Below are 25,739 nucleotides of genomic sequence, written 5' to 3'. Positions count from 1 at the left end.
AGATATGATTTTTGAAAAAGATTTTGAAAAGATAAGATTTTTAAAATTGAAATTTTGACTTGACTTGTAAGAAACAACTAATTTTTAAAAATTTTTGACCAAGTCAACCCAAAATTTCGAAATTTTAGAGGAAAATAAGGAAAAGATATTTTTGATTTTTAGATATTGAATGAAAAACACAAAAATGACCCAAAACATGAAAATTTTGGATCAAGACACAAGATGCATGCAAGAATGCTATGAATGTCAAGATGAACACCAAGAACACTATGAAGATCATGATGAACATCAAGAACATAATTTTGAAAAATTTTTGATGCAAAGAAAACATGCGAGACACCAAACTTAGAAATCTTTAATGCATGAAATTATGAATGCAAAAATGCACATGAAAAACAACAAAAGACACAAAAAAAAATATCAAGATCAAACAAGAACTTGTCAAGAACAACGAAGATCAAAGAACACTATGAATGCATGAATTTCGAAAACAATGCAAGAAAAATTTAAAAGCATCACTTGACACCAAACTTAAAAATTAACACAAGACTCAAACAAGAAACACAAATATTTTTGATTTTTATGATTTTCTAATTTTTTTTTGTATTTTTATTGATTTTTTCGAAAAACATTTTGGAAAAACGAAAAATAAAAGAAAAATTTGAAAAAGATTTTTGAAAAGAAAATTACCTAATCTGAGCAACAAGATGAACCGTCAGTTGTCCATACTCGAACAATCCCCGCAACGGCGCCAAAACTTGGTGGACGAAATTGTGATTCCCTTTTTTCTTGTAATTGGATTTATAAAAGATGTATACTCTGAGGGCATTGTTTATTTTCTTCACAATCTCGTTCAACTAACCAGCAAGTGTACTGGGTCGTCCAAGTAATAACCTTACGTGAGTAAGGGTCGAATCCACAGAGATTGTTGGTATGAAGCAAGCTATGGTCACCTTATAAATCTCAGTCAGGCAAATTAAACATTATTTATGGGTTTGAGGATAGGAATAATAAAAGAAATAAATAATAAAAGGGATAGAACACTTATGCAGATTCATTGGTGGGAATTTCAGATAAGCGGATGGAGATGCTGTAGAGCTCTTGGACGCCTGCTCTCCTACTCCTTCTACTCAATCCTTCTTACTCCTTTCCATGGCAAGCTTTGTATAGGGGTTCACCATCAACTGTGGCTACTTTCATTCCTCACGGGGAAATAACCTGTGCGGCTGTCACTCGCACAGCTAACCAGTCTGGAGGCATCACCCATGGCTGATAGCTACATCCCATCCTCGCAGTGAAAACTATGCTAACGCACTCTGTCACAGTACGGCTAATCACCGGTTGGTTCCCGCTCCTACTGGAATAGAATCCCTCTTTTGCGTCTGTCACCAACGCCCAGCAGGTTAAAGTTTGAAGCACGTCACGGTCATTCATGATCGGAATCCTACTCGGAACACCACAGACAAGGTTGGACTTTCCGGACTCCCAGGATCCTACTCAGAACACCACAGACAAGGTTGGACTTTCCGGATCCAGATGAATGCCGCCAACTATCTAACTTATACCACGAAGATTCTGTTGGGGAATCTAAGAGATACGCATTCAAGCTCTGTTGCATGTAGAACGTAAGTGGTTGTCAATCACTCGCGTTCATAAGTGAGAATAATAATGAGGGTAATTGAACTCATTACATTCATCATGTTCTTGGGTACGAATGAATATCTTGGAATAAGAATAAGAGAGAATTGAATAAAAGAAGATAGAATTTCATTAATACTTGAGGTACAGCAGAGCTCCACACCCTTAATCTATGGTGTGCAGAAACTCCACCGTTGAAAATACATAAGCAAAAGGTTCAGGCATGGCCGAATGGCCAGCCCTCTCCATGATCAAGTGACCGAATAATGAAAGACTTAAAGTGGTCAAAAGATGTCTAATACAATAGATAAATGTCCTATATATACTAGACTAGCTTCTAGGGTTTACATGAGTAAGTCATTGATGCATAAATCCACTTCCGGGGCCCACTTGGTGTGTGCTTGGGCTGAGCTTGATGAATTCACGTGTAGAGGCATTTCTTGGCGTCAAACTTCAGGTTATGACGTGTTTTGGGCGTTCAACTCCGGATCATGACGTTTTTCTGGCGTTTTACTCCAGACAGCAGCGTGTACTTGGCGTTCAACGCCAAGTTACGTCGTCATTCTTCGAATAAAGTATGGACTATTATATATTGCTGGAATGCTCTGGATGTCTACTTTCCAACGCCGTTGAGAGCGCGCCAATTGGAGTTCTGTAGCTCCAGAAAATCCATTTCGAGTGCAGGGAGGTCAGAATCCAACAGCATCAGCAGTCCTTTTGTCAGCCTTCTTCAGAGTTTTGCTCAAATCCCTCAATTTCAGTCAGAATTTACCTGAAATCACAGAAAAACACACAAACTCATAGTAAAGTCCAGAAATGTGAATTTAACATAAAAACTAATGAAAAAATCCCTAAAAGTAGCTCAAACTTACTAAAAACTATATGAAAACAATGCCAAAAAGCGTATAAATTATCCGCTCATCACAACACCAAACTTAAATTGTTGCTTGTCCCCAAGCAACTGAAAATCAAATAGGATAAAAAGAAGAGAATATACTATAAAGTCCAAAATATCAATGAATATTAATTTAATTAGATGAGCGGGACTTGTAGCTTTTTGCTTCTGAACAGTTTTGGCATCTCACTTTTTCCTTTGAAGTTTAGAGTGATTGGCTTCTCTAGGAACTTAGAATTTCAGATAGTGTTATTGACTTTCCTAGTTAGGCATGTTGATTCTTGAACACAGCTACTTTATGAGTCTTGGCTGTGGCCCTAAGCACTTTGTCTTCCAGTATTACCACCGGATACACAAATGCCACAGACACATAACTGGGTGAACCTTTTCAGATTGTGACTCAGCTTTGCTAAAGTCCCCAGTTAGTGGTGTCCAGAGCTCTTAAGCACACTCTTTTGCTTTGGATCACGACTTTAACCATTCAGTCTCAAGCTTTTCACTTGGACCTTCATGACACAAGCACATGGTTAGGGACAGCTTGATTTAGCCGCTTAGGCCTGGATTTTATTTCCTTGGGCCCTCCTATCCATTGATGCTCAAAGCCTTGGATCCTTGCTACCCTTGCCTTTTGGTTTTAAGGGCTATTGGCTTTTTCTGCTTGCTTTTTCTTTCTATTTTATTTTTTTTTTCGCCACTTTTTTTTTTTCTTTTTCACTGCTTTTTCTTGCTTCAAGAATCAATTCATGAATTTTTCAGTTCATCAATAACATTTCTCTTTGTTCATCATTCTTTCAAGAGCCAACAATTTTAACACTCATAAACAACAAGATCAAAAAAATATGCACTGTTCAAGCATTCATTCAGAAAACAAAAATTATTGCCACCACATCAATATAATTAAATTAAATTCACTAATAATTTCGAAAATTATGTACTTCTTGTTCTTTTGAATTAGAACATTTTTCATTTAAGAGAGGTGAAAGACTAATGGATTTTATTCATAGCTTTAAGGCATGGTTACACACTAATGATCATGAAGTAGAGACACAAAAACATAGATAAACATAACACTTAAAAACCGAAAACAGAAAGAAAATAAAGAACAAGGAATGAATCCACCTCTAGTGGCGTCTTCTTCTTGAAGGACCAATGATGTTCTTCAACTCTTCTATGTCCCTTTCTTGCCTTTGTTGCTCCTCTCTCATAGCTCTTTGATCTTCTCTTATTTCTTGGAGAGTGAGGGCGTGTTCATGGTGTTCCACCCTTAGTTGTTCCACGTTTTGGCTCAAGTCTTCTAAGGAGGTACTGAGTTGCTCCCAATAGTTGTTGGGAGGAAAGTGCATTCCATGAGGCATTTGTTGATGAACTTCCTCATGTTCTCCTTGGGGGCCGTGAGGGACTTCCCTTGTTTGCTCCATCCTTTTCTTGGTGATGGGCTTGTCTTCTTCAATGGAGACATCTCCATCTATGATAACTTCAGCTGAATAACATAGATGGCATATGAGGTGGGGGAAGGCTAGCCGTGCCATGTATGAAGGCTTGTCAGCTATTTTGTAGAGTTCATTGGCTATGACTTCATGAACCTCTACTTCCTCTCCAATCATGATGCTATGAATCATGATGGCCCGATCCACAGTAACTTCGGATCGGTTGCTTGTAGGGATGATGGATCTTTGGATGAACTCCAACCATCCTCTAGCTACAGGCTTGAGGTCCAGTCTTCTTAGTTGGACCGGTTTGCCTTTGGAGTCTACTCTCCATTGGGCGCCTTCCACACAAATGTCCATTAGGACTTGGTCCAACCTTTGGTTGAAGTTGACTCTCCTTGTGTAGGGGCGTTCATCACCTTGCATCATGGGTAGATGAAACGCCAACCTCACATTTTCCGGACTGAAATCTAAGTATTTCCCCCGAACCATTGTGAGATAGTTCTTTGGATTCGGGTTCATACTTTGATCATGGTTCCTAGTGATCCATGCATTAGCATAGAACTCTTGAACCATCAATAATCCGACTTGTTGCATGGGGTTGGTGATGACTTCCCAACTTCTTCTTTGGATTTCATGTCGGATTTCCGGATACTCATTCTTTTTGAGCTTGAAGGGGACCTCAGGGATCACCCTTTTCTTTGCCACAACATCATAGAAGTGGTCTTGGTGGCTCTTGGAGATGAATCTCTCCTTTTCCCATGATTCGGAAGTGGAAGCTTTTACCTTCCCTTTTCCTTTTCTTGAGGAAACTCCGGTCTTGGGTGCCATTGATGGTGAAAAAAAATAAAAAGCTAGGCTTTTTACCACACCAAACTTAAAATTTGCTCGTCCTCGAGCAAAAAGAAAAGAAGAGTAGAAGAAGAAGAAGAAGAAAATGTGAGTAGAGAGGGAGAAGGGGGGTTCGGCTATGTAGAGAAGAAGGGGTTATGTTGTGTGAAAATGAAAAAGAAAAGGGAGGTATTTATAGGGAGGGGGGGTTAGGTTTCGGCCATTTTGGGTGGGAATGGGTGGGAAATTGAATTTGAATGTAATGGGGGTAGGTGGGGTTTATGGGGAAGAGGAGGTTGATGTGAATGGTGCATGGGATAATTGGGAAGAGAAATTGATGTGATTGGTGAAGGTTTTTGGGAAGGGTGACATTGAGAATGAGATTTGGATTAGGAGAGTGTGAATAGGATTAAAAGAAAAGGTAGGTGGGGATCCTGTGGGGGTCCACAGGTCCTGAGGTGGAAAGAAATACCATTCCTTCACCCTATAGGCGTGTAAATTGCCTTCATGCACCATTCTGGCGTTCAAACGCCCATTGGTGCATGTTCTGGGCGTTAAACGCCCATGTGATGCTTGATTCTGGCGTTGAACGCCAGTTTCAAGCTTGTTTCTGGCGTTCAGCGCCAGATTGTCCTCTGCGTGCGCATCCTGGCGTTAAACGCCAGGATGTTGCTTGTTTTGGGCGTTCAGCGCCAGGAAGATGCTCTGTTCTGGCGTTGAACGCCCGCCAGATGCATCTTCTGGGCGCTGAACGCCGGCCCGTGCGTCCTCCAGGGTGAAAAATTTTTTTCTTCTGTTTTTGACTCTGTTTTTAATTTTTTTGATTTTTTCGTGACTCCTCATGATCATGTACCTAATTAAACACAAAAATAACAAAGAAACAAAATAAAATAAAATAAGATAAATAAAATTGGGTTGCCTCCCAACAAGCGCTTCTTTAATGTCAATAGCTTGACAGTGGCTCTCATGGAGCCACAGAGCAATCAAGTCAATGTTGTCTAGTCCCAACACCAAACTTAGAGTTTGGATATGGGGCTTGAACACCAAACTTAGAGTTTGGTTGTGGCTTCACAACACCAAACTTAGAGTTTGACTGTGTGGGCTCTTCTTGACCTTGAACTGAGAGAAGCTCTTCATGCTTACTCTCTTTTGTCACAGAGGGATGGCCATGTGCTTGAAACACAAGGTATTCCCCATTTAATTGAAGGACTAGCTCTCCTCTGTTGACATCTATCACAGCTTCTGCTGTGGCTAGGAAAGGTCTTCCTAGGATGATGCATTCATCATCTTTCTTCCTAGTATCTAGGACTATGAAATCAGCAGGGATGTAAAAGTTTTCAACTTTTATAAGCATGTCCTCTACTATCCCATGAGCTTGTCTTATGGATTTATCTGCCAATTGTAATGAGAACAAGGCAGGTTGTACCTCAATGATTCTTAGCTTCTCCATTACAGAGAGTGGCATAAGGTTTATCCCTGACCCAAGATCACACAGAGCTTTTTCAAAGCTCATGGTGCCAATGGTGCAAGGTATTAAGAACTTGCCAGGATCTTGTTTCTTTTGAGGTAGAGTTTCCTGAATCCAAGTTTCTAATTCATTAATGAGCAAGGGAGGTTTACTTTCCAAAGTCTCATTACCAAACAGCTTGGCATTCAGTTTCATGATGGCTCCTAGATATTGAGCAACTTGCTCACTAGTCACATCTTCATCCTCCTCAGAGGATGAATAATAGTCAGAGCTCATGAATGGCAGAAGGAGATTTAGTGGAATCTCTATGGTCTCTGTGTGAGCCTCAGATTCCTCAGGATCTTTATTAGGAAGCTCCTTCTTGCTTGGAGGACGTCCCAGGAGTTCTTTCTCACTAGGATTTTCGTCCTCCTCCTCCTTTGTGCTTTCGGCCATGTTGACTAAGTCAATGGCTTTGCACTCTCCTTTTGGATTCTCTTCTGTATTACTTGGGAGAATACTAGGAGGAGTTTCAATAACTTTCTTACTCAGCTGGCCTACTTGTGCCTCCAAATTTCTAATGGAGGATCTTGTTTCATTCATGAAACTGAAGGTGGCCTTTGACAGATCAGAGACTATATTAGCTAAATTAGAATTATTTTGTTCAGAGTTCTCTGTCTGTTGCTGAGAAGATGATGGATATGGCTTACTATTATTCAGCCTATTGCGTCCACCATTGTTAAAACCTTGTTGAGGTTTTTGTTGATCCTTCCAGGAGAAATTTGGATGATTTCTCCATGATGGGTTATAGGTATTTCCATATGGTTCACCCAGATAATTAACCTCTGCCATGGCAGGGTTCTCAGGATCATAAGCTTCTTCAGAAGCTACCTCTCTAGTACTGTTGGATGCATGTTGCAATCCATTCAGATTTTGAGAGATCATGTTGACCTGTTGAGTCAACACTTTGTTCTGAGCTAGTATGGCATTCAGAGCATCAATTTCAAGAACTCCCTTCTTCTGAGGGACCCCATTATTCACGGAATTCCTCTCAGAGGTATACATGAACTGGTTGTTTGCAACCATGTCAATGAGTTCTTGAGCCTCTTCAGGCGTTTTCTTCAGGTGAATAGATCCACCTGCAGAATGGTCCAGTGACATTTTCGAAAATTCAGAGAGACCATAATAGAATATATCTAATAGGGTCCATTCTGAAAACATGTCAGATGGACATCTCTTGGTCAGCTGCTTGTATCTTTCCCAAGCTTCATAGAGGGATTCACCATCTTTTTGTTTGAAAGTTTGAACATCCACTCTCAGCTTGCTCAGCTTTTGAGGAGGAAAGAATTTATCTAAGAAGGCAGTGACCAGCTTATCCCAGGAGTCCAGGCTATCCTTAGGTTGTGAATCCAACCATATTCTAGCTCTGTCTCTTACAGCAAAAGGGAAAAGCATGAGTCTGTAGACTTCAGGATCAACTCCATTCGTCTTTACAGTATCACAGACTTGCAAGAATTCAGTTAAGAACTGATAAGGATCTTCAGATGGAAGTCCATAAAACTTGCAGTTTTGTTGCATCAAAGCAACTAGTTGAGGCTTAAGCTCAAAGTTATTGGCTCCAATGGCAGGAATGGAGATGCTTCTTCCATCAAATTTGGATGTTGGCTTTGTGAAGTCACCAAGCATTCTCCTTGCATTATTATTATTATTATTTTCGGCCATCTCCTTCTCTTGTTCGAAAATTTCTGAAAGGTTGCTTCTGGATTGTTGTAATTTAGCTTCTCTTAATTTTCTCTTCAGAGTCCTTTCAGGTTCTGGATCAACTTCAACAAGAGTGCCCTTTTCCTTGTTCCTGCTCATAAGAAAGAGAAGAAAACAAGAAAAGAAAAAGGAATCCTCTATGTCACAGTATAGAGATTCCCTCAGGTTAGTAGAAGAAGAAAGAGGTAGAAGAATGAAGAAGGATGAAGAAGAATTCGGATGAAGAGAGGTGAAGAGAAGTGTTAGTAGTTAAATAATTAAATAGAATAAGAGAAGAGAAAGAAATTTTCGAAAATAATTTTGAAAAAAATGGTTAGTGATTTTCGAAAATTAAAGATGAGATGAGATTAAAATTAGAATTTAAAACAATTAAAAAGAATTTTTGAAAAAGAGGGGGAGAATTTTCGAAAATTTAGAGAGGGAAAAGTAGTTAGGTGGTTTTGAAAAAGATAAGAAACAAACAAGGAGTTAGTTAGTTGATTGAAAAAGATTTGAAATCAAATTTTGAAAAAGATAAGAAGATAGGAGGTTAGATAAGATATTTTGAAATCAAATTTTGAAAAAGATAAAATTTTTGAAAAAGATAAGATAAAAGATAAAAAGATATATTTGAAAAAGATATTTGAAAAAAAAGATTTAATTTTAAAAATTACTTAACTAACAAGAAACTACAAGATAAGATTCTAGAATTTAAAGATTGAACCTTTCTTAACAAGAAAGTAACAAACTTCAAATTTTTGAACCAATCACATTAATTGTTAGCTAATTTTCGAAAATTTGATAAAAAGATAAGAAAAAGATTTTGAAAAATATTTTTGAAATTTTCGAAAATGCTAAAAAATGAAAAAGATATGATTTTTGAAAAAGATTTTGAAAAGATAAGATTTTTAAAATTGAAATTTTGACTTGACTTGTAAGAAACAACTAATTTTTTAAAAATTTTTGACCAAGTCAACCCAAAATTTCGAAATTTTAGAGGAAAATAAGGAAAAGATATTTTTGATTTTTAGATATTGAATGAAAAACACAAAAATGACCCAAAACATGAAAATTTTGGATCAAGACACAAGATGCATGCAAGAATGCTATGAATGTCAAGATGAACACCAAGAACACTATGAAGATCATGATGAACATCAAGAACATAATTTTGAAAAATTTTTGATGCAAAGAAAACATGCGAGACACCAAACTTAGAAATCTTTAATGCATGAAAATTATGAATGCAAAAATGCACATGAAAAACAACAAAAGACACAAAACAAGAAATCATCAAGATCAAACAAGAGGACTTGTCAAGAACAACTTGAAGATCATGAAGAACACTATGAATGCATGAATTTTCGAAAACAATGCAAGAAAAATTTTAAAAGCATGCACTTGACACCAAACTTAAAAATTAACACAAGACTCAAACAAGAAACACAAAATATTTTTGATTTTTATGATTTTCTAATTTTTTTTTTGTATTTTTATTGATTTTTTTCGAAAAACATTTTTGGAAAAACGAAAAATAAAAGAAAAATTTTGAAAAAGATTTTTGAAAAGAAAATTACCTAATCTGAGCAACAAGATGAACCGTCAGTTGTCCATACTCGAACAATCCCCGGCAACGGCGCCAAAAACTTGGTGGACGAAATTGTGATTCCCTTTTTTCTTGTAATTGGATTTATAAAAGATGTATACTCTGAGGGCATTGTTTATTTTCTTCACAATCTCGTTCAACTAACCAGCAAGTGTACTGGGTCGTCCAAGTAATAACCTTACGTGAGTAAGGGTCGAATCCACAGAGATTGTTGGTATGAAGCAAGCTATGGTCACCTTATAAATCTCAGTCAGGCAAATTAAACATTATTTATGGGTTTGAGGATAGGAATAATAAAAAGAAATAAATAATAAAAGGGATAGAACACTTATGCAGATTCATTGGTGGGAATTTCAGATAAGCGGATGGAGATGCTGTAGAGCTCTTGGACGCCTGCTCTCCTACTCCTTCTACTCAATCCTTCTTACTCCTTTCCATGGCAAGCTTTGTATAGGGGTTCACCATCAACTGTGGCTACTTTCATTCCTCACGGGGAAATAACCTGTGCGGCTGTCACTCGCACAGCTAACCAGTCTGGAGGCATCACCCATGGCTGATAGCTACATCCCATCCTCGCAGTGAAAACTATGCTAACGCACTCTGTCACAGTACGGCTAATCACCGGTTGGTTCCCGCTCCTACTGGAATAGAATCCCTCTTTTGCGTCTGTCACCAACGCCCAGCAGGTTAAAGTTTGAAGCACGTCACGGTCATTCATGATCGGAATCCTACTCGGAACACCACAGACAAGGTTGGACTTTCCGGACTCCCAGGATCCTACTCAGAACACCACAGACAAGGTTGGACTTTCCGGATCCAGATGAATGCCGCCAACTATCTAACTTATACCACGAAGATTCTGTTGGGGAATCTAAGAGATACGCATTCAAGCTCTGTTGCATGTAGAACGTAAGTGGTTGTCAATCACTCGCGTTCATAAGTGAGAATAATAATGAGGGTAATTGAACTCATTACATTCATCATGTTCTTGGGTACGAATGAATATCTTGGAATAAGAATAAGAGAGAATTGAATAAAAGAAGATAGAATTTCATTAATACTTGAGGTACAGCAGAGCTCCACACCCTTAATCTATGGTGTGCAGAAACTCCACCGTTGAAAATACATAAGCAAAAGGTTCAGGCATGGCCGAATGGCCAGCCCTCTCCATGATCAAGTGACCGAATAATGAAAGACTTAAAGTGGTCAAAAGATGTCTAATACAATAGATAAATGTCCTATATATACTAGACTAGCTTCTAGGGTTTACATGAGTAAGTCATTGATGCATAAATCCACTTCCGGGGCCCACTTGGTGTGTGCTTGGGCTGAGCTTGATGAATTCACGTGTAGAGGCATTTCTTGGCGTCAAACTTCAGGTTATGACGTGTTTTGGGCGTTCAACTCCGGATCATGACGTTTTTCTGGCGTTTTACTCCAGACAGCAGCGTGTACTTGGCGTTCAACGCCAAGTTACGTCGTCATTCTTCGAATAAAGTATGGACTATTATATATTGCTGGAAAGCTCTGGATGTCTACTTTCCAACGCCGTTGAGAGCGCGCCAATTGGAGTTCTGTAGCTCCAGAAAATCCATTTCGAGTGCAGGAAGGTCAGAATCCAACAGCATCAGCAGTCCTTTTGTCAGCCTTCTTCAGAGTTTTGCTCAAATCCCTCAATTTCAGTCAGAATTTACCTGAAATCACAGAAAAACACACAAACTCATAGTAAAGTCCGGAAATGTGAATTTAACATAAAAACTAATGAAAACATCCCTAAAAGTAGCTCAAACTTACTAAAAACTATATGAAAACAATGCCAAAAAGCGTATAAATTATCCGCTCAAGACTCAAACAAGAAACACAAAATATTTTTGGTTTTTATGATTTTCTGAATTTTTTTGTATTTTCTTTAATTTTTTTGAAAAACATTATTAGAAAAACGAAAAAGAAAAGAAAAATTTTGTAAAAGATTTTCTTGAAAAAGAATTTTTGAAAAGAAAATTACCTAATCTGAGCAACAAGATGAACCGTCAGTTGTCCATACTCGAACAATCCCCGGCAACGGCGCCAAAAATTTGGTGGACGAAATTGTGATTCCTTTGTTATTGTATTTTGTAAAATTCATTGCTTTTTCAACTATGTGTGGACACAACTCCGTTCAACTTAACCAGCAAGTGTACTAGGTCATCCAAGTAATACCTTACGTGAGTAAGGGTCGATCCCACAGAGATTGTTGGTATGAAGCAAGCTATGGTCACCTTATAAATCTCAGTTAAGTGGATTCATAAGGTCAAATGTAATTGGATTAGATAATTAAAAGATAAATAAAATAAAAAAGGATAGAAATACTTATGTAGATCAATAGTGGGAATTTCAGATAGGCGTGTGGAGATGCTAGAATCCTCTCGAATCTCTACTTTCCTATTGCTTTCATCCAATCCTTCTTACTCCTTTCCATGGCAAGCTGTATGTAGGGCATCACCATCATCAATGGCTACTTTTAATCCTTTCGGGAAAATGGTCCTATGCGCTGTCACTGCACGGCTAATCGTCTGGAGGCATCGCCCTTGTTGATAGCTACATCCCATCCTCTCAGTGAAAATGGTCCAAATGCTCTGTCACAGCACGGCTAATCATCTGTCGGTTCTCAATCAGGTTGGAGCAGAATCCCTTGATTCTTTTGCATTTGTCATCACGCCCAGCCTTCAGGAGTTTGAAGCTCGTCACAGTCATTCAATACCGGAATCCTACTCGGAATACCACAGACAAGGTTAGACTTTCCGGATTCCCAGGATCCTACTCAGAATACCACAGACAAGGTTAGACTTTCCGGATCCCTATGAATGCCACCATCTATCTAGCTTATACCACGAAGATTCTGTTGGGGAATCTAAGAGATATGCGCTCGGCCTAAAGTAGAACAGAAGTGGTTGTCAGTCACGCACGTTCATAGGTGAGAATGATGATGAGTGTCACGGATCATCACATTCATCAAAGTGTTGTGCAACATATATCTTGGAATAAGAATAAAAGAGAATTGAATAGAAAGTAATAGTAATTGTATTGAAACTTGAGGTACAGCAGAGCTCCACACCCTTAATCTATGGTGTGCAGAAACTCCACTGTTGAAAATACATAAGTGAAAGGTTTAGGCATGGCCGAATGGCCAGCTCCCTGAATGATCAAAAGACCGAATGATCAAAGACTAAAACAGTCAAAGATTAAACTATCAAAAGATGTCTAATACAATAGTAGTCTATCCTATTTATACTAGACTAGCTACTAGGGTTTACATGAGTAAGTAATTGATGCATAAATCCACTTCCGGGGCCCACTTGGTGTATGCTTGGGCTGAGCTTGATCTATCCACGAGCTGAGGCTTTTCTTGGACGTCAATTTACGTCATCAATTTCCGAATAAAATATGGACTATTATATATTGCTGAAAAGCTCTGGATGTCTACTTTCCAACGCCGTTGAGAGCGCACCATTTGGAGTTCTGTAGCTCCAGAAAATCCATTTCGAGTGTAGAGAGGTCAGATTCCAACAGCATCAGCAGTCCTTTTGTCAGTCTTTTTCAGAGTTTTGCTCAAGTCCCTCAATTTCAGCCAGAAATTACCTGAAATCACAGAAAAACACATAAACTCATAGTAAAGTCCAGAAATGTGAATTTAACATAAAAACTAATGAAAACATCCCTAAAAGTAGCTTGAACTTACTAAAAACTACCTAAAAACAATGCCAAAAAGCGTATAAATTATCCGCTCATCATCTGCCATCTCTAGTGAGATTCTTGCAGCTTGCACCTCAAAGATCCCTAGCTTCTCATTTACAGAGAGAGGCATGAGGTTTATGCTTGTCCCTAGGTCACACAGAGCCTTCTTGAAGGTCATGGTGCCTACTGTACAAGGTATTGAGAACTTTCTAGGGCCTTGTCTCTTTTGAGGTAATCTCTGCTTAGTCAAGTCATCCAGTTCTTTGGTGAGCAAAGGGGGTTCATCCTCCCAAGTCTCATTACCAAATAACTTGTCATTTAGCTTCATGATTGCTCCAAGGTACTTAGCAACTTGCTCTTCAGTGACATCTTCGTCCTCTTCAGAGGAAGAATACTCATCAGAGCTCATGAATGGCAGAAGTAATTCCAATGGAATCTCTATGGTCTCAGTGTGAGCCTCAGATTCCCATGGTTCCTTATTAGGGAACTCATTGGAGGCCAGTGGACGTCCTTTGAGGTCTTCCTCAGTGGCGCTCACTGCCTCTTTCTCCTCTCCAAGTTCGGCCATGTTGATTGCCTTACACTCTCCTTTTGGATTCTCTTCTGTATTGCTTGGAAGAGCACTAGGAGGGAGTTCAATAACTTTCTTACTCAGCTGACCCACTTGTGCCTCCAAGTTTCTAACGGAGGACCTTGTTTCAGTCATGAAACTTTGAGTGGTTTTGATTAGATCAGAGACCATGGTTGCTAAGTCAGAGTGGCTCTGCTTAGAATTATCTGTCTGTTGTTGAGAAGATGATGGAAAAGGCTTGCCATTGCTAAACCTATTTCTTCCACCATTATTATTGTTGAAACCTTGTTGAGGTCTCTGTTGATCCTTACATGAGAGATTTGGGTGATTTCTCCATGAAAGATTATAGGTGTTTCCATAGGGTTCTCCCATGTAATTTACCTCTTCCATTGATGGGTTCTCAGGATCATAAGCTTCTTCTTCAGATGAAGCATCCTTAGTACTGCCTGGTGCAGCTTGCATTCCAGACAGACTTTGAGAAATCATATTGACTTGCTGAGTCAATATTTTGTTCTGAGCCAATATGGCATTAAGAGTATCAATCTCAAGAACTCCTTTCTTCTGATTCGTCCCATTGTTCACAGGATTCCTTTCAGAAGTGTACATAAATTGGTTATTTGCAACCATTTCAATGAGTTCTTGAGCTTCTGCAGGCGTCTTCTTCAGATGAAGAGATCCTCCAGCAGAGCTATCCAATGACATCTTGGACAGTTCAGACAGACCATCATAGAAGATACCTATGATGCTCCACTCAGAAAGCATGTCAGAAAGACACTTTCTGATCAATTGTTTGTATCTTTCCCAAGCTTCATAGAGGGATTCACCTTCCTTCTGTCTGAAGGTTTGGACTTCATCTCTAAGCTTACTAAATTTTGAGGTGGAAAGAACTTTGCCAAGAAGGCATTGACTAGCTTTTTCCAAGAGTTCAGGCTTTCTTTAGGTTGTGAATCCAACCATATCCTAGCTCTGTCTCTTACAGCAAAAGGGAATAGCATAAGTTTGTAGACCTCAGTGTCAACTCCATTGGAAGTCCATAGAACTTGCAATTCTGTTGCATTAGAGAAACTAATTGAGGCTTAAGCTCAAAGTTGTTTGCTTCAATGGCAGGGATGGAGATGCTTCTCCCATTGAAGTCAGGAGTAGGTGCAGTAAAGTCACCCAGCACCTTCCTTGCATTGTTGGCATTGTTGTTGTTTTCGGCTGCCATGTCTTCTTCTTTGAAGATTTCTGTTAGGTCCTCTACAGAGAATTGTGCTTTAGCTTCTCTTAGCTTTCGCTTCAAGGTCTTTTCAGGTTCAGGGTTAGCCTCAACAAGAATGCTTTTGTCTTTGCTCCTACTCATATGAAAGAGAAGAGAACAAGAAAATATGGAATCCTCTATGTCACAGTATAGAGATTCCTTGAGGTGTCAGAGGAAAAGAAAAGTAGAAGGAAGAGGTAGAAGAATTTGAACTTAGAAAGATAGAGTTCGAATTGTACATCTTAGTCCATAAATAGAAGAATGTGAGAAGAGGGGAAGAAATTTTCGAAAATAAATTTAAAAAGATTTTAAAAACATTTTGAAAAATTGAAGATTGATTTTCGAAAAATATGATTGGGAAAGAGATAAAGTGATTTTTGAAAAAGATTTTGAAATTAGAAATAAAAAAGATGTGATTGAAAACTTATTTTGAAATAGATGTGATTAAAAAGATATGATTGAAAATATATAGTTTTAAAAAGATATGATTGAGAAGATATGATTGAAAAACAATTTAAAAAGATTTGATTTTTAAAATCAATGACTTGGCTAACAAGAAAAGATATGATTCAAACATTAAACCTTTCTCGACAGAAAAGGCAACATACTTGAAATGTTGAATCAAATCATTAATTGGTAGCAAGTATTTTTGAGAATGGAAAGAAATTGATTTTGAAAATATATGATTGAAAAGATATGATTTGAAAAAGATTTGATTTTGAAAAATTTTGAAAACTTGAAAAAAATTTGATTGAAAACAAAATCTTCCCTCTTGTACCATCCTGGCGTTAAACACCTAGAATGGTATCCATTCTGGCGTTTAACGCCCAAAATGCTACCCTTTTGGGCGTTAAACGCCCAGCCAGGTACCCTGGCTGGCGTTTAAACGCCAGTTTTCCTTCCTTACTGGGCGTTTTGAACGCCCAACTTTTTCTGTGTAATTCCTCTGCTGTATGTTCTGAATCTTCAATTCTCTACATTATTGACTTGAAAAGACACAAATTAAAATTTTTTTGGATTTTTAATGATGAGAAAAAATCAAAATGCAACTAAAATCAAATAAACAATGCATGCAAGACACCAAACTTAGAAGTTTGTATACTGACACTAACAAATTAAGAATGCATATGAGAAACAACAAAACACACAAAACAAGAGAATTTAAAGATCAGAGCAAGTAAATCATCAAGAACAACTTGAAGATCAATGAAAACACATGATAAATGCAAGAAGAACAGAAACATGCAATTGACACCAAACTTAAAATGAGACACTAGACTCAAACAAGAAATATTTTTGGTTTTTTATGATTTTGTAATTTTTTTGGATTTTTTCGAAAATTATATGGAGAAGAAAATAAAGAGATTCAAAACTTTTAATAAGAATTCCAGGAATCATGCAATGTTAGTCTAAAGCTTTAGTCTAAAGGAATTTGACATGGCTAGCCAAGCTTCAATAGGACATTACATTCAAGAGCTAAATTGATGAAGATCAATCAGCTTTGGTGATGATAAGAACATCACGTTGAAACACTAGAATTCATTCTTAAAAATTCTGAAAAATAGCTAATCTAAGCAACAAGATGAACCGTCAGTTGTCCAAACTCAAACAATCCCCGGCAACGGCACCAAAAACTTGGTGTTGTTGCCGGATCAAAACTTGGCACTGTTATTGCAGGGAACAAACGCGAAACTATAGTTATTAGGACATTTAATTCCCCGGCAACAGCGCCAAAAACTTGGTGCACGAAATTGTGATCATCAATGGCGCCATCAACATGGTACGCTCAATTGCAATCTCAACTCTTTATCACAACTTCGCACAACTAACCAGCAAGTGCACTGGGTCATCCAAGTAATAAACCTTACGCGAGTAAGGGTCGATCCCACGGAGATTGTTGGTATGAAGCAAGCTATGGTCATCTTGTAAATCTCAGTCAGGCAGACTCAAATGGTTATGGAGGATAACATAAAACATAAAATAAAGATAGAGATACTTATGTAATTCATTGGTGAGAATTTCAGATAAGCGTATGGAGATGCTTTGTCCCTTCCGTCTCTCTGCTTTCCTACTGTCTTCATCCAATCCTTCTTACTCCTTTTCATGGCAAGCTGTATGTTGGGCATCACTGTTGTCAATGGCTACAGTCCCGTCCTCTCAGTGAAAATGTTCAACATGCTCTGTCACAGCACGGCTATTCAGCTGTCAGTTCTCGATCATGTCAGAATAGAATCCAGTGATTCTTTTGCGTCTGTCAGTAATGCCCCACAATTGCGAGTTTGAAGCTCGTCACAGTCATTCAATCCTTGAATCCTACTCAGAATACCAAAGACAAGGTTTAGACCTTCTGGATTTTCTTGAATGCCGCCATCAATTCTAGCTTATACCACGAAGATTCTGGTTAAGAAATCCAAGAGATATCCACTCAATCTAAGGTAGAACGGAGGTGGTTGTCAGGCACATGTTGATAGGTGAGAATGATGATGAGTGTCACGGATCATCACATTCATCAAGTTGAGGAACAAGTGATATCTTAGAACAAGAATAAGCTGAATTGAATAGAAGAACAATAGTAATTGCATTAATACTCGAGGTACAGCAGAGCTCCACACCTTAATCTATGGTGTGTAGAAACTCCACCGTTGAAAATACATAAGAACAAGGTCTAGGTATGGCCGAGAGGCCAGCCCCCATGATCTAAGATAGCATAAGACTACTCAAAGATAGCTACCAAGATGAGAATACAATAGTAAAAGGTCCTATTTGTAGAGAACTAGTAGCCTAGGGTTTACAAAGATGAGTAAATTACATAAAAATCCACTTCCGGGCCCACTTGGTGTGTGCTTGGGCTGAGCATTGAAGCATTTTCGTGTAGAGACTCTTCTTGGAGTTAAACGCCAGCTTTTGCGCCAGTTTGGGCGTTTAACTCCCATTCTTGTGCTAGTTCAGGCGTTTTACGCCAGAATTCTTGAGCTGACTTGGAACACCTGTTTGGGCCATCAAATCTCGGGCAAAGTATGGACAATTATACATTGCTGGAAAGCCCAGAATGTCTACTTTCCAATGCAGTTGAGAACGCGCCAATTGAGCTTTTGTAGCTCCAGAAATTTCACTTCGAGTGCAGGGAGGTCAGAATCCAACAGCATCTGCAGTCCTTTTCAGTCTCTGAATCAGATTTTTGCTCAGGTCCCTCAGTTTCAGCCAGAAAATACCTGAAATCACAGAAAAATACACAAACTCATAGTAAAGTCCAAAAAAGTGAATTTTAACTAAAAACTAATAAAAATATAATAAAAACTAACTAAAACATGCTAAAAACATACTAAAAATAATGCCAAAAAGCGTATAAATTATCCGCTCATCAAGGGTGAAGCTCCTGCAGTTCATCCCCTTGATGATCTTACTCAAAACACCACAGACAAGGTCAAATCTTCCGGATCAGAGAATGCTGTGTGATAGTGAGCAAAATCGTCGGCTAGGAATTTCATCTCAAGATAAGATTGGCGTTGTAAGTATAGTTCTAAACAACAAGTAATGCTCAAATCAAATGTTTTAAAATTCAAATCAAGTATAAACTGAGAGTAATCAAACCTCGGGTCATTCTTCCCTAGGAGTGAAATCGAAGTGTTATACGCTTTAGGTTGATGGGACAAAAAGGGGTTTTGCAAAATCGAAAGAACAAAAGATTAAAAGAACTAAAGGATGCTCAAAATTGGGAATTAATGCACGTAAAAAGAAAACAAGATCAAAACTAGTGAAAATGCATAAAAGAAGCCTTGACTTGGGATTGAGGATTCAAGGAATCCTATCATTACCATAACCACAACTATGGTAATTATCACGAGTTCATCTCGCCTAGTCTACCCCAACCATCGAGGAGTAAGTCAAGTAAGCATAATTGACCTTAATCCATAAGTCCTAGCCAACTTACCAAACTTGTTAATAAAAGGCTAGATTTAATGGAAACAAGAGTCAACTAACTCCCCAAGAATTACCACTAAATGTCGGACGTTATAACTCTAGTATCCTAGGAACTCAAACTACAAGCCAAGGTGTGAAAATCTACACAAAATCTAAAGTTGGCATTTTCACAAACACCTTGTGTGCATAAAAGTAAAACATAGAAAATTGCAAGGAAAATGATAAAACTATAACCAAACTATCAACAAAACCAATCATAAACAAGAAGTCAAACATAAATGAAGCATGAAACATAAAATTTATTAATCAAAACTTCTAGAAACACAAAATTGCAATATGAACAAAGTAACTTGAACCAAAAGGAAGTAAAGGTAAAAGTGCTTTCATTAAAGAGGAAATTGAGAGTACATACAATTAAAGAAGAAAAATTAAAGATCAAAGCTTGCTATAAAATGCTACAATTGAAATAGAAATAAAACCCCTAATAGAGCAATCTACTCTACACTACTCCTACACCTAATACTATGAAATTAAACTATCTAAGTGAGCTAAAGCCTGATGCGTTCCAATGTGTTGACATCCCCTTTATATAGCACTTCCATTCAGTATTTCAGCCTTCCAAAAATGAGCCAAGGGACTCCAAATTTGCACAGCATGTGTTTCATTAATGCAATCACGTGCAGGGACCTGTGCAGATGCACAGATGTGTATGTCCGCACACTCGGCTGAAAGTTGACCTATGCGTACGAACAAGTGCTTGTGCGCACGCACACATGGAAATCCTCGCTTGTGTGCACGCACGAGGGGTTGTGCGCACGCACACTTCGCTGTGTGTGCTTTTCCTTGTTTTCTTCATGTTTTCTCCCTTGTACATGCTTTCTTCCACTTTTGGCCATCCATTCTTGCCTTCAAGGTTTGAAATCACTCACAAACCATATCACGGCATCGAATGACATAGAAGTAGAATTAAAAATCACTAATCCAAGCATTAAAACGCATGTTTTCACATTTTGGATCAAATTAGGGATCAAACACAAAAGTATGCTATTTTGGTACGTATGTGTGAGTTCATATGCTAGAATCCATCCAAAATCAAGCCAAAATATATCGAAAAATATGGACTCATCAATTCTCCCACACTTAAACAATAGCATGTCCTCATGCTAAACTAACAAAGAGAATGATCAAAGGGGTAATCAACTTATTAAATGCAACTATCTATATGCATAGAAGTATGTATATACTATCTATCTATCTATCTATCTATCTATCTATCTATAGTTTCCTATATGATTGGTGAAAACAAACAAACAATCCATACTAATTTGTTTAGGGCTAAGTAGAGAATTAATTCAATGCAAACAAGATCTAGAGAATTGATTCAAATCATCAAAATGAAGTAACTTGCAAGAATGCATGATAAGAGAAGTGGAAACATAGAATTGAGTAATTGAACCCTCACTAGGTGTGTATTCACTCTAATCACTCGGTGTCTAGGGCCAATTCACTCAAATCTCCTTCCAATCATGCTTTCAAGGATTTTCTTTTCGTCTAACAATCAACAAACAAGTGATGCATGAATGCAACTATCATGAGGACTTTTTGGGGTTGTAACGGGGTTAGAGTAAGGTGGGATAGATATGGCCAAGTGGACTAATTCAAATTGAATCTTTGATTAGTTTAAGTTTCCAACTCAACCTATACCAACCAAATCAAAACAAAATGCAATCCTTACCTTCCATCATTTCTTGTTCACTAACACTCATGTATGCTTGTCACGAAGACATCACATATGCAATTCTTTTATTCATTTTTTTCTATTTAGGGTGACTTTTACACCCTTTTAATGATGAAAGTTTTTTTTCAAATCAGAATTGCATATGGTCTAATTAATTCATACATGAATGTTCCCATTTTCCAAAATTTTCAATAAATACCGAAATTAAACATTTTCTTTCACTACCAATATTTCCCAAAAGATTCCCCCACACTTAAATGCAACATACTCCTTCAACCTAAGCTAATCAAGGATACAATCTAAGATAATTCATGGTTTTCTGCTTAGGATTGTGATGTGCTAATATCAAGAACAATGGGGTAAATAAAGCTCAAAGGGGTTTAACAATGGTAATTGCAAAGGGTAGGCTATATGGAAAAAGTAAGCTTTTGAACAAAGATGGCCTCACTCATACACAATGCAGTTCAAAACATCAATCTTAGGAAATAAAGAATCAAGCAAAACCATGTTTACAATCATAGATGAGATATAACACCCAATGAACAAAGTTAGTGGTTAAAGTGTGTAGCCACTCAATATAGCTCAAAATCTCACAAGGTATTTGTTCTTTACTCTTCTGTGTTCCAATGAAATCCATTCAAGCAAGTTTGAAAAACAATTTTCCAATCAATTCAATAGAAAGCCCATAATTCTTGGAGAATTTTGTTGTTTTTTACCAAAATTAGTTCTTATATGTATGTATGTAGGTATGTTGTGATGGATGCAAAATTTTCAAATTTTCCTAGTTTCTTTTCTAATTTTCAATGAGTAAAAAGTAACATGAACAATTAAGGATCAAAATGGACTAGGCATAAGCTATTCACATCATCCAATCACAATCCATATCTATACTATGTACCATGCAATATAAAATGCAATATGTATGTATATACCAAAATGAAAGTGCAATACTAGATATAACTAGAAGCAACACACACACACACACACACACACACACACACACACACGCAAACACACACACACAGACAAAGTAAAATGTGCATAAGTGAAAGTACCAAAGGTATTCACAAAAAGCATAATAAAGACTGAAAATAACTAAATGACAAGTGTTCGGGAGAGAATATTTACACCCAAAAATAGTAGATCCTCCCCCACACTTAGACGATGCACGGTCCTCCGTGGCAAAATGGACCGGGGTGATCGACTCTACGAAGCTCCACCGCCTGGAGGTGGTGGGTGGTGATGACGGTGGTAGACAATGATGGTGCTGGACGGCCATGTGGTGGGCTCAGCTCTATGCTCCTCAAGTGTCTGGCCAGTTGGCTCTACTGCTCTCTCAGCTCTCGGCTCGACTATAGCTGTCGGCTCCTAAACTATCTGAGCTGCTGCCTCGTCTATCATTTGATCTGCTGCCTCCTCAACCGTGGTCTCTGCTGCTGGCTGCTCATGGGGCTCGTCTGCCTGGCCAACTTTAACTGCTGGCTCCTCCAGTATTGGCTCATATGTCTCGGGCTCAAGCTCTGATGTATCCGAAGGTGGTGGTTCAGGATCTCGGCCGTCAAACTTTGCCACAATCCACTGGAAGCGGCGAGCGTTATAGCGCTCTAAGCGGTGCAGAGCCTCCAAGATCTCCTGGCCCAGCTCATAAGGTGTCTGGAGTCGGGGTATGGACACAGGAGGTGCTGAAGGTACTGATGGCTCTGCTGAGGATGATGGCGGCTCAGTGGTCTTCCTCTTTTTCTGTGGTGGTCCATCATAATCACCGTATGGTAGAAATGACTGCTTGCTAATGAAAACGAACATCCGGTCTGTCGGCCGTCTCACCACTCCAGACATAGTAGCCAATCTGGTGACCAACGATAGGAAGGGAATATTGTACTTCTGCTATTGTGTCACCTTCCACATCGAATCTCTGATAAGGGGAAGAACAGAGATCCTCTTTCCCTCTAGAATGGCCCACAACAAAACTGCCACACGAACCCTAATGTGCGTGGCATGCGTGCTCAGAAGAATGTAATCAGCGATGATCTGCTGCCAGATCCTCACCTCCGGATTGAGACCAGTGCACGTAATACTCTGCGGGACCGCGGTTTCTCCTTTACTGTACTCCCATCTGGCATCAGGTGTGCCATTCTTCTTCAAAATGACATCCAATGAAAGCTTGCCCGATAACAAATCCTTAACTGTCTGAGTGTAAGCGTCATGAGCTGGAGGAATATGCAGAATATCTAAGATGGCCTCTAAAGTAGTATCAAAGGTGTCCAGAGTGACACCTCTGAGAAAAATAGTTGGGTATCCATCCTTAGGAGATTTGTGTAAAATTCCTTGACCTAGTGTTCATTAACTTCCACCGGATCGAATTTTACGAACTCTCAATGGTAAAAATTTAATCTGTCCAAAACTTGGTCTGCATATTTCTCAAGCAAGTTTAGCTTTTGCTCATAGTGAAAGGGTTTGTTTTCCACTTTTTTGTATTGTTCTTGGGCTTCAGCATTTATGAATGTATCAGGTAAAGTGCTCAGAGGCGTAGGAAGAGAGCGAGCCAAAGGATTGGCTTTCTCTTTTCCTTTGCGAGTCATCCTGAAAAAGATAAAAATAGAATACAACTCAAGAGAAACAGATAGAAGTCACAGAATTCAGAGGACATAATCAAACAATTCAAGTAAGAGCCAATAAGGTAGACAAATACTCAATCAAGGGAAAACATGTATACAATAGCCAATTGTTCAAAAAGAAATGTGTTTTTCCAAGATCAAGCAACCTAAGTGACATAAAAGGTAATAAACAACAAGTAAAGCATACATATGACTTAAGTGTGCAATGCAAGTGAATTGAATTGAGAGCAATCGATTATTGCAATTGTGCTTTAGAAATTGAAAGAGTTTGCAAAAATTGGCACGAAAGACAAAAATCAAAACCACAGTGAAAGCATGTACAAATTCATGTTGAGAAGATAAGAAATGATCACATGTACATAGCTCCTTGTCCAAAGCAGTACTTGATTGAAGAACAAAGTGCATTGCTCAAAAACATAATGGAAAAAGTGGCTATGTATGTGGTTGTCCATTTTGTAACATTTCATGAATACGCAACAGCATCAATTTACTGACAAAATTCAGGCTATGCACTTAAGAGTACCAAATAGAATTATCAAAACTATAAATTTCAATCCAATTTGGTTTAAAGAACAAAAACAGCAATGAATGCATAGTTGGCAGGTTAATTATTAAAGGATGATATGCACAGCCAAAAATTGACATCAAACAAGATATTACAAAGGTGAAATCCAGTTCAGATTGATGTTTCAGCAAAATAAATTTGCAAAGTGCATAACTAATAAATTTTAGGCAGCATCGATAATCATCAGAAAAGTTGCACAATTAGAAAGTAACAATGCAAAATTGGAACAAAATTCAAAATCTGTGTTGATCAGACATAGCAGATGAGTCAAAAAAATCCATTCAAGCATTTCAATCAAGCATAATATGTGTAGAAATTAGAGGCAACAATCACAGTTCAATATACATTGCAGCAGTCACAGTTCAGCTAAGAACAGCATTCAGTCTCAGCGAAACTCAACAATAATCAGCCAGCATCACATATTCAATTCAAAAAATGGAAGTCATCTAGCCTATAACCACCTAGTTACTAAAACAAAATAAAAAAATAGAAATCAAAAGCAAGCAAAATACAGCAGACACAAGGATTATGCAGATAATCATTCTTAACAAACAATTTCACTTGTAACCAAATGAATACTCTAGCAAGGCATACAAGAATTCCCATTTTAAAGTACTTTTTCAACAACAAGGATTAAGTGCAGACACAACCTTTTGGGTTGCAGCTTTTCATTCTTCCTCCTGTTATATCCCTTTTGAGTCATGATGCAAATTGTCTTCAAATGTTGGCTAGTTTCCTGTATAATTCTCAAAAGTTGCTTGCTTTTCAAGCCCTTAAGTGAATGGTTAGTATGCATGAATTGAGTGTGTCTTTTGGATTTAATATTTGGTGTGGGAACACCAAATTTAATTCCTTGCCACTGCCTCCGATGCAACAAGTTAACCAATTATGAATTCTCTTGGCCTTGCTAAAGGTTATGGAGCTAAAAACTGGAAAACAACTAAATGGTTGAATGACTTGTCCGATTGCTTGGAGCTAGCATTATGCAGAAAGTGAGAATGTGCTTTTAGATAAAATTTTGGTGGAACACTGGTGCACGAAATTGCAATCACACTTTTGCAACTCCGCACAACTAACCAGCAAGTGCACTGGGTCGTCCAAGTAATACCTTGCGTGAGCAAGGGTCGATCCCACGGAGATTGTCAGCTTGAAGCAAGCTATGGTTATCTTGTAAATCTTAGTCAGGATATCAGAAATTATCAGGATTGATTGCGAAAAAAACAAAAGGACATGAAATGGTTACTTGTTTTGCAGTAATGGAGAATAGGTTGAGGTTTTGGAGATGCTCCATCTTCTAAATCTCTGCTTTCCTACTGTCTTCTTCATCAAACACGCAAGGCTCCTTCTATGGCAAGCTGTATGTAGGGTTTCACCATTGTCAGTGGCTACCTCCCATCCTCTCAGTGAAAATATTCCTATGCTCTGTCACAGCATGGCTAATCATCTGTCGGTTCTCGGTCAGGCCGGAATAGAATCCAACGATTCTTTTGCGTCTGTCACTAACGCCCCGCCTGCTAGGAGTTTGAAGCACGTCACAGTCATTCAATCATTGAATCCTACTCAGAATACCACAGACAAGGTTTAGACCTTCCGGATTCTCTTGAATGCCGCCATCAGTTCTAGCTTATACCACGAAGATTCCGATTAAAGAATCCAAGAGATAACTACTTAATCTAAGGTAGAACGGAGGTGGTTGTCAGGCACGCGTTCATAGTTGAGAATGATGATGATTGTCACGGATCATCACATTCATCCGGGTTAAGAACAAGTGTTATCTTAGAATGGAAGCAA

At 38.4% G+C, this 25,739-nt stretch overlaps 2 non-coding genes across 2 annotated transcripts; both read left to right on the top strand.

The window, feature by feature from the left end:
• Window positions 1–7,457: 7,457 nt before the first annotated feature.
• LOC112799076 (small nucleolar RNA R71) lies at window positions 7,458–7,561 on the top strand. Its single transcript, XR_003200661.1, has one exon. It is a non-coding gene; the product is annotated as a small nucleolar RNA R71 (small nucleolar RNA).
• Window positions 7,562–14,625: 7,064 nt separating this feature from the next.
• Window positions 14,626–14,733, top strand: LOC112799271 (small nucleolar RNA R71). The gene has a single exon (XR_003200846.1). It is a non-coding gene; the product is annotated as a small nucleolar RNA R71 (small nucleolar RNA).
• The last annotated feature ends 11,006 nt before the right edge of the window (window positions 14,734–25,739 follow it).

Source organism: Arachis hypogaea, chromosome 4 (assembly GCF_003086295.3).
Source record: "Arachis hypogaea cultivar Tifrunner chromosome 4, arahy.Tifrunner.gnm2.J5K5, whole genome shotgun sequence".
In the NCBI taxonomy this organism is placed as follows: domain Eukaryota; kingdom Viridiplantae; phylum Streptophyta; class Magnoliopsida; order Fabales; family Fabaceae; genus Arachis; species Arachis hypogaea.
This window is presented reverse-complemented; position numbering and strand designations above follow the sequence as displayed.